Genomic DNA, 19,550 nt, shown 5'->3' on the forward strand with positions numbered 1-19,550 from the left:
CTCTTTATTTAATGTGTTTTATGGATATAGAAGCTGAACTTTAGGAAAGTAAGTTACTTTTAAAGTCTTGGCTTTGTATTGCTTTAAATAGCCATTATAAAAGCATGTTACTTGAAGCTTGTCAGTTCTCTGTCCCTTAAATACTGTATTTGCTAATGAATAAATTCATCTGTTTGATGTATTTTTTCTACATTTTTTGAGCAGAAATCAAGTGTAAGTTTTGGGGATCTACTGACTATTTGTAGAAACATGGCCAGGGTCTGGCTGAAGAGATGGGCACATGCTTATCCTGGCTAGCTGTAACTTACCTGTTTGGGCTAGTGAGAGTAATGTTTCTACTCCTTTTGTGCTCTCAGGATGTCCATGGAGAAACCTTTCACAGAAGACAACTTAGGTTTGGTGGGGTGAAGCTACAAAATATTGGGTTGGAGAGTTAAGTTAGGGCAAAATGGGTTCTCTGTGTGTAAGAGCAATTAGACACCATTCTGGACAGGACTGCAAGCCCCAAGACAACAGTCTGCAGGATTTCATATTGTGTTTGAGAATGCATTTAGCACCATATGTTCAGGCACTTTATAAATATGTGTTCTCTGACCTCACTGATATTCTCTGACTCCAAGAGCTGGATTCCATGTATCATTGAGGCTTGCAAAAAAAGACCATACTCACATAAAAGCAATTGTTTAAAATACCCTTTTAGGGGTTTTTTTTGGGTGTTTTTTGTTTTGGTTTGGTTTTTTTGTTTTTTGTTTTTTTTTTTTTTTTTTAAGTTTTGGTGTTATTCTATGTAGTTTTAATGAATAAATAATACTATTTCTATTAAAATAAATCATGCTGTATGAATATTGTATTGAGCTATGACAAAGCAAGGGGTAATTTCCTCACAAACATAACAGCTATGAGAGGGTCCAGTCTCAATTTTTATATGGTCAGAATTAAGCCAAAGCCAAATGACTTTGCTTTGTTTCTTTCAGATTTATATTTTAATTTGAGTCCTCCATATATACAAGTTAGAAACTTCAAAGCCAATTTAGATGCACAAAAAATAAGTTAAATTCGAAGAGTAATTTATTTTCAATTTTCTGTGACAGTTTCTTTAATTCAAATACTTGTAGTAATTTTGTGTTTAATTATAGTGTTAAAAATTTGATGTTGCTACATTTTATCTTGAAATGATTTTAAATTTCATGAACAAACTCTAGGTCTTAAAGGAACAGATACAACCACAGTCTCTTAGCAGGAGAGCTAGTTTCAGCAGGGCTAATATATTCTAAGAAGAGCTAAGAGGAAGTGTTATTTGTGTCCATAAAAAACATTCCAAAGCAAATTCTGCTATTTTTTTCTTCCCTTCAAAGTACATGAATATGAATAGATTTGTGGGGAGGAGAGTTTTTGTGAGTATTGAGTGAAAAAAGGGGAACTGGTCTCTCTGAGGTTTTGTTACTTAGAATTTGAGGCAAAGATTCTCTCTTTTAAAGAACCCTACACGAAAATCCTTTTACGACTGGCATAAGCATAGTTAGAATAAACAGGTTTAAGGCTTTCTTTCTATTTCTGAGGGTGTTTCTGCTTGTCATGACTGGGAGATTCTTGGAAGTCAGAGGGAAGTTGGCCTGTGTGCAAGTGCTGCTTGTTCTGCTGGTGCTCATGCTGAGGAGCAGCTGTAGCAAACCTGCTTCTCTCGAGTGTGTCCAGCCTATTTCTGGTACAAAACACTGAGCACAACATTTTGTACATTCTGTTGTGCACATGCAGCGTGTGCTGAGCTCTATTTCCTGGAAATAACTTTGCAGGGAAGGTGAAGGCCCCATCCAAAGTGAAACATTGTTCAGTGCTTGAGTACAGGAGTCTGGTCATAGCTTTGTGAGATTGATTATTGAGAAGGGTCTTAGAGGAACTAAGGAATATCAGGTAATCTGTGTGTAAATGTCTAACGGGAGCAGATTTTAATGCTGAGTCTTGGATGGTCTGAACCCTGGAGGATGAGAAACTTGAGCTTTATGCTGAAAGCAGACATGGTGATAGTGCCAAAAAGCAGGAGAGGGGGAAAAGAAGAGGGAATTCAGTGTTTCCAGTGTGAATTTCGTTGCATTAAGAAAGGTTAGAGAGGAAGGGATTAAAAGGAGGAGAGGACAAGGATGGCCACCATAACAAGGGAGAGCTGATTAGTGTTGATGAAAGCAAGCAGCTTCGAGAAAATACTGTAGATGAATTTTCAGACTCTAGTTAGTAGCTGAGGAGAAGGAAGACTCAGTAGTGTGGAGTGTGACACCTTATCAATTGAAGTAGGAAAAGATGAAAAAAAGGCCAATTAGAGTGTGAAGAGAGGAGAGAGCTGATGCTGGACTCAGGAACAGAGAGAGGTTACACTAATGAAACAATTGGAAATGCAGTATGGAAAGGACAGGATCCCTGGAGGACTGAGGGGAAATTGAAGTTAGGAAAAAAAAAAAGCAACTGCTTCGTTCAAAATTGGTGAATAAACTGGAATAAAAAGAAAGGAGACAATATTTACTCTGTATATAAAATTGAACTTTTTCACATGGTACTTCTGTCTCTATCTCAAACTAAACAAGCTTTTATAGGCAGCTTTGTCTCAGTTTAATATGCAAAACTCCTTCCATGCCAAAGCTTGTCATTCTGCAAGGGTTAGAGAGTGCCAAAATTCCTGTTTAAAAAAAAAAAAATAGAACCAAACCAACCTTCTCCTCCTAGATTCTGGCACAGGAGTGAGATTGAGTCATGGCATCAGATATCTTTCTTCTGGAATGGGATTTTGGAGAGTGTATAGCTGCTTACCTTAGAAAGCCATGGTAGTGCTTCAGTATAAACTGGAGCATAAAGCTGAACACCTCTCAATTTTAGCTCTCCTGAGTCATATCTTTATCTCTTTGGGTGAAGCTGGGTATTTAACTAGAACCTGTCAGGCTTGGTCATAAGAATTTGAAGTTTCAGTTAAAATGCAGATTGAAAGCCAAAAGAAAGAACTAGAGATGAAGAAGTCATTGAGCTAAATTTGGAAGTGACTTACCCCATGTTATGGGGTAGGGCCAGAATGATGAGTGTTGTGAGTTTTGCTGGTAGGTGATGATAAACAAAGTCCTCGAGGGAGCTGCAGAGGAATCCTTTGTTGCACTGGAGGGATCCTGCACTCTGGGGAGTGGGCAGGCTGTAAACAAAGGACAGGAGAAGCAGAGACCTGGAGGATTTCTTGGTTCAATACATGAGCATGTTAATATTTAGCTGTTATACATTAAAATGAGTCCAGCATTGAGGGCCAAGTATGGTGGATTTAGGTTCAGTCAGAATATATGAGGGATGGCCAGATGTAGACAGAATAATAAAAGAAGTGATTTCACTCTAGAAGGCAATTGTGCTGATGTCCAGTTAATTTAATTCCTACAGAAAAAAAGATGCAACCTTTACATAATAGCATAATTAATCTATCACTTATTCTCCTTCTGAGATTTGACATCCTTTTAATTTTTAAGAGATTAATAATATTTCATAAAAAACCTTCTTGATCAAGAGGTGTTTGTGCTGTCCTACTATGTATTCTTACAATTACATTTGATGGTACTTTGGTTATTTTGACTTTTATTGCTGCCACATGGAAACAAACTCTAAATTTAGGTGCTCCTGCAGCTTATTTTGCTCTCCAAGTTAAATTCTTTCCTTGTGAATTTATAACAGCAGCAAAGTTTGAGATATGGTGATACAAACTAAGGAACAAAAAAAAAAAAAGTGGGGCCAACTTTTGTGGATTAATGAATTTGTGTGAAAATTTTAGTTTAAAGTAAATGTTGTATATGTGAACAAAATTGAGTGTAGTACTGCAAGTAACTTCTGTGTATATAAAATAAGAAAAGAAAATTTTGTATAAAAACAAATCTAAGTGAAACATGTGCAGTCTGTCCTTATTGTCAAACACTCTCTTTCTCCTGTCTGATACTTAACAAACTGCCACAAGTGGCAGTAGTGAAAAGTAGGCTTTGTCACTTCAGGTCCACCTGTACACTTCTTTTCTGAGTAGTTTGTAGTCCTTCCATTCGATGGACTGAAGCTTAACAAGGTGTACACAGTTTTCTGTGGTTAATATTCCTTAATTTTTTAGGTTACTTTAGAAAAAAAAAATCCTGAGTTTTTAAATTTAATTCAAAGTTCATTTTCTGAGGATCATATTGTCATGTCTTCTTATCTGGACTTGTGGAAAAACCTTATAGGGCAAGACTACACATGACACACCTGTCATCTTTCTAAGATTGTGATATGAAGAATAACCTAAATGGTAATTATTAAGCTGGACACCTGTGTTCAAGGGGTTCTTTTGTGATGCAGGCTTGTACCAATGTGTCAGACCTAAAGAATCTCTGTAAGTGCCTGTTTGTAAAAGTTGATTTGGTGTTGTGACAGTAATGCATGGGGGGTGTGAGCACCCTGTGCTTCTCAAAAGGAAATGTTGTAGTGTCTGCATTACCTTGTGCTAAGGGGGGTGAGATTGCCAGAGGATTTTTGCTGCACCAATTTCCTTTTCATCTTTTTGGGTCTGCCTATGTCCCTGCTTCCTGAGTTTAGAGGTAACAGTTTAGATAAAACTATTTGGTTTTATGTTGTTTTTTTTTTTTCCTCCCCCCGACTATGTAATGGCACATCACCTTAAACTTTCCTAAATCAGGGCTGCTGCACCCATTGCCCCCCGCTCTGCCCAGCGCAGCCCTTCCTTTGTCCTGGCCATGGTTCCTGTGCCACCGGCTGAGCTGCGCTTCCCCAGACCTTTTGCTCCTTCAGGCATCAGCCACGCTGCCTTTCCAATGTGTGCCCACCGCGTCTTGGTGCCGATGTAGCATCAAGAGCTGACGGGAGCGCAGAGAAGAGAGCGGGGCGATGGCGATCCCGAAGGAGCTGGAGGCGCTCGGGGTCGCGCTGCTGGGGCAGCCGCGGGCTCCCGCTGCGGGGGCAGCGGCGTCCCCAGGGAAGGCCGGCGAGCTCCCCGCGGGTGCGGAGCGGCAGGCTCTGTCCGGGCCCCGGCAGGAGCCGTGTGCCCCGGCAGGCTCTGTCCGGGCCCCGGCAGGCTCTGTCCGGGCCCCGGCAGGAGCCGTGCGGCCCCGGCAGGAGCCGTGTGCCCCCGCAGGAGCCGTGTGCCCCCGCAGGAGCCGTGTGCCCCCGGCAGGAGCCGTGTGCCCCGGCAGGAGCCGTGTGCCCTGGAAGGAGCCGTGTCTCCGCTAGATGGAGCGCCCGGAACGGCGGAGCGGGAGCGCAGCGGGAGCGCTCCCGGCCCGGCCCCGCTGCGGGACCCGCTCCGCGCACCCGAGCTGCCTCCGGGGCTTAAAGCGCGCTTGTTTCCCTCCCCCCGGGCTCCCTACACAATGTCCCCAGAGCAGGGAAATCACCCTGCTGAGGAACGCACACGTTCTGCTCGCCGCTGCCCCTAACTCTGTAAAGGCTGAACAGTTTATTTATCTTGTTCCCTTCCCCTGCCTCGAGCACGTTGGTGGGAATAAAGGCTCCTGGCTGCTTCTCTTGTGAAAAATGTAGAGTTAATGTTGATTGCTTGTGAAACGTGTGTTGGGTGGTGCTGAAGAGGTTAGCTCCGTGCTACAGGGGCTCTGGAGATATTGGGTATGAAGTACTGGAGAAGTCAATGGATGTAACACCGTGCTTAATAGAAACAGAAAATTAGTGATTCTTACTTGCCTGAGGTAAGCATGAGCCTCTGTAGTGTTCTGATCTTTGTGCAAAAACCTAGTGAAGAGCAATCTTAACATATACCTGATATTAGAAATGGGGATAGTCATGACAAGAAAATACCACTGGAAGGATGAAATGTTGCCTTTTAGTTTACAAGAATAAAGGGAAACGCTTTTATTTAATATTTTTGACAAAACAGAGTATTAAAAAAAATCTGTGATGTTTCCCTGCTTTATTTTAAAAAGACATAGTACATCTGCAGAAAATAGAGTACTATGTGAAATACAGGCAGAGATATTGATAATTGATAGTAATTTATCAAAATATATTACTGATGTATTTGATTTTGTAATGTGCTGGTTTTCCTGGTTTTAAGGCCTGGGAGCTATTTTTTTCACATGGTGTAGATAAGGAGGGTTTAGAGAAAGGACTGCTCTACTATTAGATTCTGTGCCACTTGCCTGAATTCTTTTTGTACCACATCAACCACTTTATAAAGTAGAGAAGATGATACATTCTTCACATGGAGCATTTAATATGCAGTCATAATTAATTTTTTCTAACGCTTGATGTCTGGAGGCATACAATACTTGGAATACTGCATAGATCCTTTGTGTGAACTTCTTAATGTAGGCTACTACTGAGATGAGCTTGAAGTGTAAAATGGTGTGTGGTGTTGCAGGTGATGTGTTTCAGAGCCTTCTTTTACTTGATGGAAATGGTTTGAGTATTAGATAGTCTGCTGTGGTAATTCCAAAGGTTAACTTCTAGGTCAAAGGTCTGGAAACTCAAAATTTGGACATAAGTTTTAAGTTGACTACCAGGTCACAGCAAACGGAGTGGTTGATTTTAAATGGAACACGTTATGTTAAATAAACAGATGCATTGCAAATATAAGTGGGTTTGGATTTGTAAGTCAGCTGTGAGAAGCACTGCTGGTCCTTCTTGCTTTGTTTCAGAGCTTCTTTGCTTTTGTGTTTTCATTGGCATATTCAGGAATGATCCAGGCTTTGCTGTTGGCATTTTTCAAATGGTATTCTCAATGGGTGCGGGGACAAGGTGTCTGTCTGCAAGTTCTCTGCCTGTGCCATAAGCCACGACATGGACAACCCAAAGAGGCTGGAGGAGGGAGTGTTGACTCCCATGGTGGTGTAGTAGGCTTTGGATGTCAGATGGATCCATTATTAGTGTGGCAGAAGGTTTTATCTACTAGAATGTTTCTAGGAACTCCCACAGAGGCTGATGTGGGCAGTGTAGATGACTGGCCTCTTTGTTTTATGTAAAATGTTGGTGTTTGTTGTTAATTGATAGGTACTTGATAATATCAGCAGCTGAGCGTGGGGTGAGTTCAGTTCCTGACCCAACAGGGCCGAACTGAGGCAACAGGGAAATGTCATGTGCTGTAGGCGAAGTGGCCTTTGCAATTGCACTCAGTGGTTGTGGTAGAATAAAGGAAAAATCGAGTTGTTAATAGTTTGCAGATGAGGTGTTGCTGGGATCTGTGCTGTTCTGTGGGATTGCATGCTGCTGTTACAGGGACGCTGTCCCTGTGCAGGGGGATGGAAGGTCAGGCTGTGTACAGGCATTCGTGTCCCTTTGGCACAGCTGTGGTGGCACTTAGGGTATATATAGCCATAACTGGGACTGTGGGGGTGATTAATGGGCTGGGTTAGGGACAAAAGTGTGTGTAAACAAGGAAATGGCTTTAAAGAAGAGACATTGATTTTGTATTTATAAAAATAAAACACATTTTGTTACCTTTTTTCTTTTTAGACATAATGACAAGTTATCCTTGGAAGGGATGAAAATTGGTAATGACTTTCCCCTGCGTCTCTTGAAGTAGTGTATATCAGGCTAAAGAATTATGTTTCTTTTTTAGGTCTCCTACACTACTGAATTATGTATGTTTATTGTTTCTCTGTGTACAGATGATTTGGATAGTTTAGATATTTTTGTTGTTTTAATAATATAATTATGTAAATGTAAGGATACACAGTATTTGTGGGTTATATTTTTCTGACTTCAAATTGGGTGAAAATAAAGGATAAAAGGCCAGTGAAAAATTCACTTTTACAATTACTGTTAGCTACATTGCCAGTGCTAAATTTTCTTGAAGTAATTGTTCAACACACTGCCTTTAAGAATTTAATCTGTTTTATGGATGTCCTTTTAGCTGTAAAATAGTGCAATAGACAGAAGAAGCTTTGCTTGACCATCACCATGTTCCAGAACTTCACTTTGGGAAATTGGATAGACTTATATAGTTCCAAACTGTTTGGCTAGGAAGCATGCTGCCTTTGATTTTGACATAATGTAGAAGGAGTTGGTTACCTTACATAACGTATTTGTTTTTCATTAAACATGCTGATAAGGTCTCATTAAAGTACCATGTATTATTTATGGTATTTCATATGAAACTGAACTGAGGGGGAACTTCTCTCAGCTTAGGGCATTTGCAGAATAACAGCCTTTCTGTGCTAGAAAAAAAATAAAAAGAATGAAGAAAAGCATGACATACTCCTGTCAGAACAGGAGACTGCTTAAGGCACAGAGAAAGAATGAAAAAAGGAGAAAGGGCACAGAGAGGGTTCATTTCTCCTCCTCCTCACTCGCTCTTGCTCTGTGGCATGAGGGGTTTTTTGTTTGGTGGTTTGGGGTTTTTGTTTGGTTTTTTTGGTGTTTTTTTTTTGGTTTTTTTTTTTGGTGATTAAATAATCTGGGCTGTTCTAGTAGATGAGTCCGTGATAAACTGCAAAAGCATGGATGTGTCCTAAGCCAAACCCAATTTCTGTATTGTAAGTTTGTGCATGATTCTTTTGGTGTTGATTCCCGAGTTATGAATGCATTGCTTTTGTTGCATTGACTGCTTTTGAGAAAGAAAATTACATAATAACTGATTCTGCTGGAAAATTTTCAGTTTTGCATGAAGAAGACTTAGAGGATCTAAATCAGTCTTTGAGGCTTGTGTGGGTGCAGGTATGTGTGTGCACATGCAGAAGGAAAAAGAAATGATTTTTTTTTAATGTGGCACCTGAGTTGCAGTGATGTGTTTTGATTCTCTTTCCAGTTAAGCGGGGACTATTATTTGTTTTTAAGGGTAGATCTTATATCAAACCAGTTATGCTGTTGATGAAATAGACTTCTCTTGTATGTGGGTTATTTGTTTATTGTTGTTAGCATTAAACTCTAGGTCTCAGATGTGTTTTTGTGGGAATTAGATATCCTATAAAATAGGTTATTTTCAAATCTTCTGCAGAGTCCTTTTAAAAGGAACCCCTTCAAAACCTCAGGTGGTTCTTTGAGGTTTGACCTTCTTTCCTGAAGAATTAATATTTAATTCATTTGTCAAATTCTAATTAAAAATAGTAATATCTTCTGTTATACTTGAGTTGTATCTCATGAAAAAAAAGCCCTGTAATATAGGACCTCAAGGACAAGCTGTAGTATAAATTATTTGATTTGCAGGTCACATCCTACTTTATTACATAAAGACTAACTAGATCTACTAATGAATAATTATTACTCCATAAAATAAAGGGGGGGGGTGAATAAAAACCTGGCAAGAGTGGAATACTAATTTTGAGGTATCGTTCTCAAACTAGAAAGTAAACATTAAATTCTGAAAATTGCAAATGTAATTTTTCCATGTAACCTGATAGGGCAGTCCTTGATAATAGATTGACTAGCTGTCAAATAAATTTGTAATTTTAGATGAGATGGGCTTTAGACCAATTTTAAGATACAGTCTTTATCCAAGTGTGCTCCCCTCCCCCAGTAAAGTAGACACAGTATGCCACAGAATTCTGTTTCATTCCCAGTGTTTCTGCTGCAGTGGTTACACAGCTCCTGCTCAGTTTCACTGTAATGCTTTTATAGGCTTCTCTGGGAAACTGGGTAGCGAATGAAATGTAGATATAAAATTAATTTGTAATTTAAAAAATCATTTGCTGATAGCACTGTGTATTTGCTGGAATCCTCTTGCCTAGCCAAGATTCTTTCCCTTTCCTACTTTGTGCTTCATACTTCTGTTCTTAGAAGGGGAAAGCCCTTTTCCAGTCAGGTGTGAGTCCTGGGAGGGGGGGAAGTGTGTGAGTGTGTCTGTGTGCATGCAGAATCATAACAGGCATTCAGTCCCAGCTGGGCAATGACACTAATTGCCCAGATCTCATGGATGCCTGTGATGCAGCACGCTCACTTTCTCTCCTTTCCTATCCTCTCCAGGGATTTTTAAAATGCAGTATTTGAATTTTGGTGAGTGGTAAAGACCCTGCCCTAGGACCCATTTGACAAATGAGAAGCTGTGCAGCATCAGCACCAGCCGACTGAGCCTCACTGAGTCTCTCTCTCTCTCTCTCCTAGTCAGCAGCTACTGTTGTGAGACAAGCTTCAGCTCTCTGTCATTGAGGAAGTTCCATTTGCTCATCAATAGGCTGCAGGCTGTGTCTTCTTTTTTTCCTCTCTGTAAAAAATTCGTAGTTTAAACCTACCAAGTTGCCTTAGCTGACAAACGAATGTAGGGGCTTCGCGCTGGGGAGAGGAAAGGCGTTCGAGAAACACCGTTTCTTATTTAAATAATCAAAAGGGAAAAAAAAACCAACCCGTAGTGACAAGATAGGGCAAACGTGCTTGCATGCAAGCCCCCTCACTTGTTCTACGTAGACTTCAGAGCAACACCATGCAGCATCCCCTTACGGGTGCAACCTGCGTGGCACTGCCGAATGTGGGCATGTGTCCCCAGCTCTCCTGTGCCTTGACTTTTATGTACTTACAGCAGGTAAGTTTGCTTAACTTTTTCTTTTCCTTGCAGTGCTTGCTTTGTCAGCATCGTTTGGGGGATTTGCAGTCGGGGAGGTATTTTTTGTGTGAATAGACTGTATAAATGTCTCTCACCCTGTGGAGCGAGTGTTGTGCCTGCACTTAAGAATGTGAGAGTGAGTAGAAAATATGTTTTAACAGAGCATCAAGCCTTTGCATATCTTTTGGTGTTTTGGTGTTGGTTTATTTTATTTTTTTTCAGTGTCTCCATTGGTGCTGTTTATAGATATTTAACATGGTAGTGTGTCTGCGTTTCTCGTGGATACTGTAGCAGAGTTTCAGCCATAAAGGACTGCTCTTTATTCACTTGCAGGCATAAATTATACTTCTAATGTAAATGTGCCCAATGGCAATTTTGTTTAAGCCTTCTTTGAAGACAGGAATTTTAAGGCTGTGTTGAAACATGCTGCTGATTAAAGCCAAGCTGATTTTTGCTTCACAAGGAAAAAGATGATTTATAAGGATATATCTGTGCAGAATACTTCTATCACTGAAGTATATTGGACTGGGTTTAAAAAAAATGTTTGGGTATCAGCAGAACAATACCCATTTCTAGTAAATTTTTAATTATTTTCTTCGAGTTTTATTTTGGTTTTGCTTAGAGGATTTTTTTTAAGTATTTCGCCCCCCTCTCTCTTAAATCATTTACTATTTGGTACCCCCTCTCTGCTATAATGTGAAATAACTGGATAATAACAATTTTTTTTTTAAACTGATTTTGGAATCATCTTTGTATTCTACTCTATTTTATAACTGAATCCACCATTACAGAGTCATCTAGTAAGTATGTAGAGCCAAGACAGAAATATATTATCATGCAAAAATGATTAATCCTGTTTATTCTGTTACTTCTGTTGAAACTTCAGGAGGAAAAATATTCTTGTGCTTACAAATAGGGGCATTTCTTCCAACTTCCACTACAATAGTTTCTTTGCATATTGACTTCCCTGAAAGTCTCTAACTTTATTTCTGCATTCACAAATGCCTGAAAGATGTTATACGGTATTTCTTTTTGTTCCTAAAGAATAGATAAAATAGATTTAAAGCTGATTTTTATTCGAGAACATTTGTTTTCCTGTTACTGCTGAAAGAAGAGAGCTCCAGTATTTTCAGGATATAAAACCTTCTGTATGTTTTTTTTTTTCTTGTATAGTGTAGTATAAACCATTTCTGACTTCCAGCTTGGGAGTGCATAATAACAGATCCTTGCATGCGCCCTAGATTATCCATGCAAGTGGGAGGGATTCATATGTCTGCAATTAAAATTTGCATCAGATAAATATGATGTATTTAAATTTCAGTAATTTGCATGCTGTAACTAAAATGTACGATCTTGGTAGTTCTGTGTTCTGGGTCTGTTTTGGGAATGGCATTTATAGATCAGCTTTAATGATCCAGCGTGACTTGTGCACTTAGTGGTTATATACAAAATGTACTCCTGTGTTTTGTTCTGGATTTGTTTTTTTGAGTTTGACGAAGAACAATTTGTATGTTAAAGACAGAGCTTTTGAAAGGAAAAACGGGAATTAAGGTGAGAGGTCAACATGGCCACACAAGGAGCTGATAAAGGATAACATAAAGATGAGGCTGGGTACTCTAACAACCTTCCTCAGTGAGATATTGCAGTATCATTATGCAAACACATCTATAGCATGGCACTGCTTTAACGTTTACCAAACTGTGCAACTCTAATGAATACTTTAGAACAGGGAATTCAATTGCATCTATTCCGTTCGAGAGAAAGATGAGAAGTGGTTGCTAATGCACTTTACAAAGCGCTATATCTAGCGGATAATTTTTAACTCTTTAAGTGGATTAACTGCCACACTTAAAGTATCTTTTTTAAAGTGTTTGCTTTCTCATCTCCCTAATCCTGTTGTCAGTTTAGAATCATTCTGCCTGTGCTAATCACAGTTATATAATAGGTTGAAAAGTCTGCTAAATTTGTGATGAAAATTGTGGCAGGTTCAAAATTCTGTGCTTGTTGCTTCTTTTGAATGCTGGTTGGCATTTTAGTTATTCTGAATTCCTAGAGAGTCAGGTAATCATGTTCTTAATTCAGATAGTATCTCTTATTTTATGTATTTGTTTAAGTATTTCTTTAGAAATAATGCTACTTTATCTCAAAATTATCCAGGCAGAGAGGACTGAGTTGACATCACCTGCAAAGCCAATGTAATGTGGTTCTGGTTTTAAACAGTAAAGGAATAAAAAGTCATTTGTTTTGGAAAAAACATTAGTAAACTTTCACCATGACAATCTACTTGGTTTTTTTTCTGTTTTTCCCCTATCTGATAGTTTAGAGCAAACCTACAAAAATACTTGGTTTGTATGTTTAGTGCAAATATCACTATTTCAGTGAAACTGTAAATGTTTTTCTCTCTATGAAGTTGTCTATCGATCTTAAATACAGGTAACCTAAAAGCTTTATGTGGCAACTTAATAACTAGGGAATCCTCCCTGCCTGTGCAACCTGTGACCAGCAGTAAATAGACATTATGTGAAGCTATCAAGTTTTTTTTTCTCTAAAAATTGCACCTGAGATATATCTGCTCACTTGTACCTCAGTTAAAATGAACTCAGACATCTGTATTACAACTGAGCTCTCTCTTGGTAAACTTTGCTGCCTATTTAGAACTTACGAAAATATTTTTTTTTATTTTTGCGTGTCTGCATTGGTATTCTGTCATGTGCAAGTTTTACAATTGGATATAAGCCTTTCTTGAAAGACTGAAAGGCATTATGATGTTCTTCTCAAGATGGGTAAGCCAGTCTTTGTCAGTAAATATTTATCTTCCTAGCCATGAGGATGGTGGTTTTCTGTGGAGCTGTATTAATCATTTGGGAAAACCTGTGTTTTGGTAGTCATTGAAAATTGGCCATTATTTATTTGTGGAAGTGACATCACTTGGCCACTTTGTTTAGTATAAATGGATAAACTGTTTTCCACAGTGTACTATAGAATGCTCTACTACTTTTTCCGGGGTTAGAAACTTGATTATTTGCTCTGATATCTTTCACTTTACATGGGTGTGTAATGTTTTAAGAGCCAAGTGAGGAACAGAATATTTTTTTTAAACAGTTTATGCATGGAGGATGCTTTACCTAAAAATATTTTGGGCTTTACTCTTAAAAATAAAGTTGAAAATAAACAAAGAACAGAGGCCTAGGTCATGTTATAGATTAACTCTCGATAAGATGTTCACTTGAAAAAGCCAACAGAAACTGAAGAATGCTTCTGAGTTAGTTATTTGAAGTGGTCTGAAATGATGTGGACATTTTCTTAATAAGATAAGATAGTTCTAACTATGGAAATCCAGAGTGAGTTTTCAAAGAGCATCAAAACCAAAATGACTGTGTCAGTGGCAGCAATGAACAGAGGGGGAACGTGGGGCTTTGCCTTGGAAGTTTTCACTGAGTCCCTGTAAGGACAGGGTCAGCTGGTAAAGTGTGGATGCATGTGGGTAAGAATTTTCTTTAGTGACAATATTTAGAGATACAGGAGAAGGGAACTTGGATTTGTAGCACACCCTATCCTTTGGTAACATTTTATGGGGTTAGAAACAGCTGCATGCATCTATTTTCTTTTCTTCCCCTTAATATGACACATCAATGCAAAACCCAATTTCTGACCACAAATTTATATCAAATGCTGGCCTGAAGTAATTTTTGCAGCAAAATGTTGACTGCTGGTATATTGGGATTTCGGGTCTAATAATGGAGGCTTAGTTCTGTTAACTGGTGTTTTCCCATGGTCTGTGTTTTCCTGGTTGTTCTGTTGGTGGTAACAAAACGAACCCTTGTTTTGAAACATCATGGAATATTCCACGTCATAGTGTACAGTGCTGCTGTCATTATTTTAAAATTGGTATTTTTTTTTCTGTTTAATGATGATAGATGTGCTTTGTTTTAAATAGTGAAGTGGTTTGTACAAAGGGTAATTCCTCTTAAATGGAGCAATTGCTCATAGTGGACATTCACAGATCGAAAACAATTGAACTGAAACTTCAATATCAACCTTTTCTGTCTTTAACAAAGTAGTTCATGGTACAGCTCTCATACCAATGACGAAAAGAATCCACCATGAAAACAAAGCAGAAACCAACAAAAACTCCATCTCTACCCCAGCTATTCCATTACTGCTTACATGGTAAATTAGTGTAATTTTATTTGGGCCTTAAGCATTATGACTATGGAGAAAAGCTGAATTCCCCTCTCAGTTACTTATGTCATGCTTCTGGATCTGATGATTTATAGGGGTCTGAAAGACTTTTTATCACATTCTTTCTTCATGGCTTAATTCAACGTTGATTTATTTGGTAGCATTTTCAATTGATGTAGTCAATAGTGTCAATAATGGAATAAGGATTAGAACAGATTATCTTTGTGCTAAAATTGTGTAAAGAATTGGATGGATGAACAATTCAAACAATTCCCAGACACAGTTTAACTTTTTTTAATAGAGCAAAAGCACATCAATTGCTGAATGCCACCATTGCAGTTACAGTTCTAAGTATCTGGGTTTTTGCATTTAATACTTCGGTGACTCTTCAAAGGTTCAGGTATGTCAGTTGAATTCAATAACCAATGTTTTATGGTGACACTGTTTAAACCAACCATGAGGACATGGCCTTTCTTTGCCTAGTCCATTTATAGTACTCCCTCACTCTGTGGCTCTCCTGTAAAATCAGTTAATCAATCTGACTTTAGTTCTTGAAAATTTTAAGCATCTGTTAGTTTACAAATTGGAGTCCTTGCACAATTTTGTTCCTCTCTCTGCTATTTCATGGAAATTTTCATGTGAGAACGTACAACCTCTGCTTATGACTGCATGAGTGCAAGGAAGTCCACAGTACTAATGCTCACTCACCATCTGTTTTTCTTACAGCTGGGCCTTGAATAATTGTCCAGTAGCTGATGGACTGAGGGTAGGCAATATTTTCAGGGTTTTCTGATTCATTTAACTGGCTTCGCTGCCCCAAGAGAAACATAGTGCTTGTTTATTCATATGTGTAGGCTAAAAGCCTGTGCTATGTCAGACAAATTATTACTCTGTTAAAACAAAAAAGGAACTGCTGTCCTGCAGACCATATCCTGTGGTTGCATTTGTACCTAAGGGGGCACTGTGGCACTCTTAGGGAATTTTAGTGTATGAATGAAACAGACCTCAAAAGGTGGGAGTGCAGCTGTTGCATCCAGGAGTGCTGTTAATGCAGATTTCCAGAATAATGTCTTGCTGTTTAACGATCAGGATAAATAAGATCATTTGGTATTCACCAGTAAACTCAGAAGCTGATACTTGAGCTGATACACCTCTGATTGAAGCCCGATTTCCATGTTTACATATCTTTTGTCTCCCAAGAGCTGCTCTGTTGTTTTCCAGAGGCTAATGAGAGGTGGCTTAGAGATCAAGTGCTGTAGCAGCTCTCATGCTGAATAAGAGCTAGTTTGGGGCATTTAACTCCAGCCTTGTCAAACAAGGTCAGTCACTTAGAAAAGCGAGAGGAAGTGCTTCAGTGAAGTACTCCCCTCTTTAAATACTAGAAGGAGGGGAAAAAAAAAACCCAACCAAAAAAAAAGAAAACCAACTCCAGACACAAAAACCCTGCAACAAACCAGAAGAATCTGTTAAGAAGGTTATCTGCTGCTTTGGACTATAAGAGCAAGAGCAGTTGCAAAGGACCTTCCATGTGATGGGAGCAGGTGAATATTTTTGGCTTAGAACCATTGGTTTTTCTAAGTGACCTCTTTGAACATTTTCAAGAACTTTATCTGAAAAGGGAGGGCTGGATATTCTGTTGTGAGCTATTTGAAAGTTGTCCCCATTCACTAATATTTGCGAAGTATGTATACGGATGGGTATTTTCTGAAAAAAAAATGTGGTGTGGTATTTTATACCAAGGAAAGCATGTGATGGTTATGAAAGCAGGGGTTTTTCTCAAGGCAGCCAGTAGATATTTCAGTTTGTTTTGATTTTTTTGACCATAGCTATTCAAAACTAGACCGACTTTTTTTTTTTTTGTTTTGTTTTCAATATGTGTATTTCTGAGTTGGGAAATAAGTACTACGATCATGTTAATATTAATTCTGCTAAAAATATTTTTGAAGCATTTAATAGGCACTATAAATGAAAGTGATAAAAATTGTGACACTGGAATTTATCACCTTGTTTTATAGAGTTAGAATAATGCTGGTGGAAAGGAGAAGTCAACACCCTCTAAGAATCCTTCAAGCTTTCCTGCCTTTTAAAGGTGCATGTGCGATTGATTTATCAGTTTTAAGGTGTGATGTGTAGTGCAAGAGCTCTCCTGAGAACCTCCTGTCATTTCTTTGCTGGCATTGCTCATTTCCCTCGGAGTTGCCTAGTGCAGCACCATTGACTTCTTTTACATTTTGCTTCCCCTCCCACTCTGTCAGTGCAGCAGCCCAGTGAATTTAATTAGAGAAAATAGCATATCTAATGTCTGTGCTATCCTGACTAGTTGTAGTTGGGCCTTTGGTCTTTTGCACTAGAGCAGGCTCCAGCTGTGGAGAGATCTCGCAGTGTTTTGATCCTGCTCTTTCTCGTTGTGTTGAACACAGGCAGAATCAAAATTAGATACCGTAGTAAGAACTGAAACATTCAGTGAATTATTTTTTGTTCATAGTGAGTCACTGATTTTCACTTTTTCATCCAGATATGGAAAGAAAGGCTGTGGTGCTTCAAAACTGAAATACTTAAGATGTTCAGGTACTCATGAATAAGAATGCAAGTGCTTTCATCTTAGACAAACTTGAAATTTGTTTTAACCCTTTATTTCAAAATGCACCAAAAATTGGTGCTCTTCCTAACTATAACATCTTGAATATGATTTTTTTTGTAACTGTACATTGATTTTATACTGTCATCTCATATATATTTGTGGTTTGTGTATATACTTACATGCCTTGCCTCTATTCCTTACTGACTTGCACTAATATTTATTATTATGTAGCTTTGAAGTTGATTTCTTTGGTTCTTTTGCTTCTCATAGCATTTTGTTTTATAGTAATAATCATTATCTCTGTTGTGGATAGTAAGTCTTGTATACGTGAAATAGTTAATTGCAAATATTGATTATGGGTGTGAAGCTTAATTTACGAACAAGGAAAGATAAAAAGTTCTAAAATATAAGCTTAGGATGTCCTAGTGGCACAATCTTTCATGAGGCAGTGGGAAATTAATTTCTTTGAAATAAGTTACAGTTACCATTGTAAAGGGAGGCAAAAAGAAGGTTGAAAGTTCTCCCTGAGAAGAAGATTTTGCCAAAACAGAGCTGGTGTGAAAATCTGGGGGTGAAAAGAAGTTAGGCAGCCTGTATATTCAGTGAGTGTCCCCTCCTTAAGCTTTTCCCCTTGTCATGTATTAGTCCTGTCTCTGGGATGTTACATGGCTGCATGGCTCAATTAATGCTCTGTGGCAGGAGGAGGAAAAAAATGTCTCTGTCTTGTCAGAAGTGAAGTTATTTACTTTCAAAAGCTGACAGAATAGCACTGCAGGGGCTTCATTTATTTCCGTTCAGAATGTCATTATTGTGTAATGCAGAGGGACTCCTGCATGCATTGCAGGCTTACTCTTGTAATCTCAAGTCTGCTGGATGGCTGCAGAAGTGTAAAATGGCCCACTGGAATGTTTCCCTATTCTGACTTCAGCTTGTTCACTTTTGCAAAGCAGCATTCCAAGTGTCTTAAATATTTGCAGCTTAGAAGGCGCTAAATGTGTTTGTGGTGCTGCTGATGCTGGATACCTTTGGAATCGTGCTTCTGGCCTGGCTGGAAGACTGATTGTATCCTCAGTTACCTTTATAATGAGTGTCATTTTCCCTGATGGGTAGCATATGGTTTGAGACTGCTTTTTTTCAGCATTCCTCTGTCTGTCATGCTCTCTAGTTTTCCCAAGTCTAGCCCCAAAAGGAGTGTTTTAGTGCAGAATGTTTAATAAAGATTACTTGCTATTTCATTTCAAAGTTTGGAAAAGCATTTGACTTTGCTGTTGTTGTCTTGCACGTACTTCAGAGGCAAGATAAGTAGTTTTGGTATTGCCTACCCAAGTTCAGCGTGTCTTGCTGCAAAAATACAGGAGCGCTCAGAAACTGCAGTTCCAAAGGGCTTGGTTTATTTTTTTTCCTTTCCCTTTGATACCATCTCTTCCAGCTTCACTTGGAATACCAGGCTTGGCATGTGCACATGAAATTGCCTGTTGCTCTTTGGAAAGCTTTTTGATACACCAAAAGTAAAAACACTGAAACAGCGGAGTTCAGGAGCTCCTCTGCCCTTCTTTCTGCCTGTTCTTAAAATAAATAAATATTCCAATAGAAAATTACTTAATTTGGGGAGGAGTCACATTTTTAGTGATAGTTGATTTTTTTTTTTAAGGGTAAACCCTTTTTGATCAGCTTTTTTTATTTTTCTTTTTTTTTTCCCATTTAGAGTGGTAAACTAAAGATTACTAAGATGCCAAATTAATTTGTTAATGCTGGATTTTATTTGCACACAACCTATCTTTAAATGAAGGCAAAAGGATTCTGCTTCTAAATGGGCTTGCTTGCTTCTTTTCTGCTTTTCTCTTCCTTTTATTTGCAGACATAAAATCCAATAAATTTCTATTGCAGTTGCTGGGCTTGGGGGAGAAAAAGGAGAGGAAAAGTACAAAGCTATTGGGAAGCGTCAAAGACGGCGGATGATGAAGTACATTTCATAGCAGCCAATTCCAAGCCCAAAATCCCTGTTGTGCAGGAAGGCTTCCCAGCTCACACAGGAAATTCAGCCATTGCACAGCAGAGTATTAATGATTTATACACCCCACACCACTGCTTTTGTTCACTCGCAGAGCCAGGGTGTGTTAATAAAGGAATTTCAGGGAAAAGGGTCCTGGCATGCTGAGTTGTTTTGCCCAGTGCAGTGGACGCTGCCTCATAAATCAAAGGAATTTAGTGCTTTACAACCTTTCAGAGCTGCTGAGGGTGGGTTTTTTTTTGTTTGTTTGTTTTTTTTTTTCTTTTTTTAATCTGATACACCTAGGAATATTT

General features: G+C 38.8%; 1 protein-coding gene across 49 annotated transcripts in view; it reads left to right on the forward strand.

The window, feature by feature from the left end:
* The window catches only part of RBFOX1 (RNA binding fox-1 homolog 1), a 1,132,467-nt gene that overhangs the window by 859,991 nt on the left and 252,926 nt on the right, over positions 1-19,550 (forward strand). The gene's annotated exons all lie outside the window — the stretch shown is intronic.

Source organism: Aphelocoma coerulescens, chromosome 14 (assembly GCF_041296385.1).
Source record: "Aphelocoma coerulescens isolate FSJ_1873_10779 chromosome 14, UR_Acoe_1.0, whole genome shotgun sequence".
Taxonomy (NCBI): Eukaryota; Metazoa; Chordata; class Aves; order Passeriformes; family Corvidae; genus Aphelocoma; species Aphelocoma coerulescens.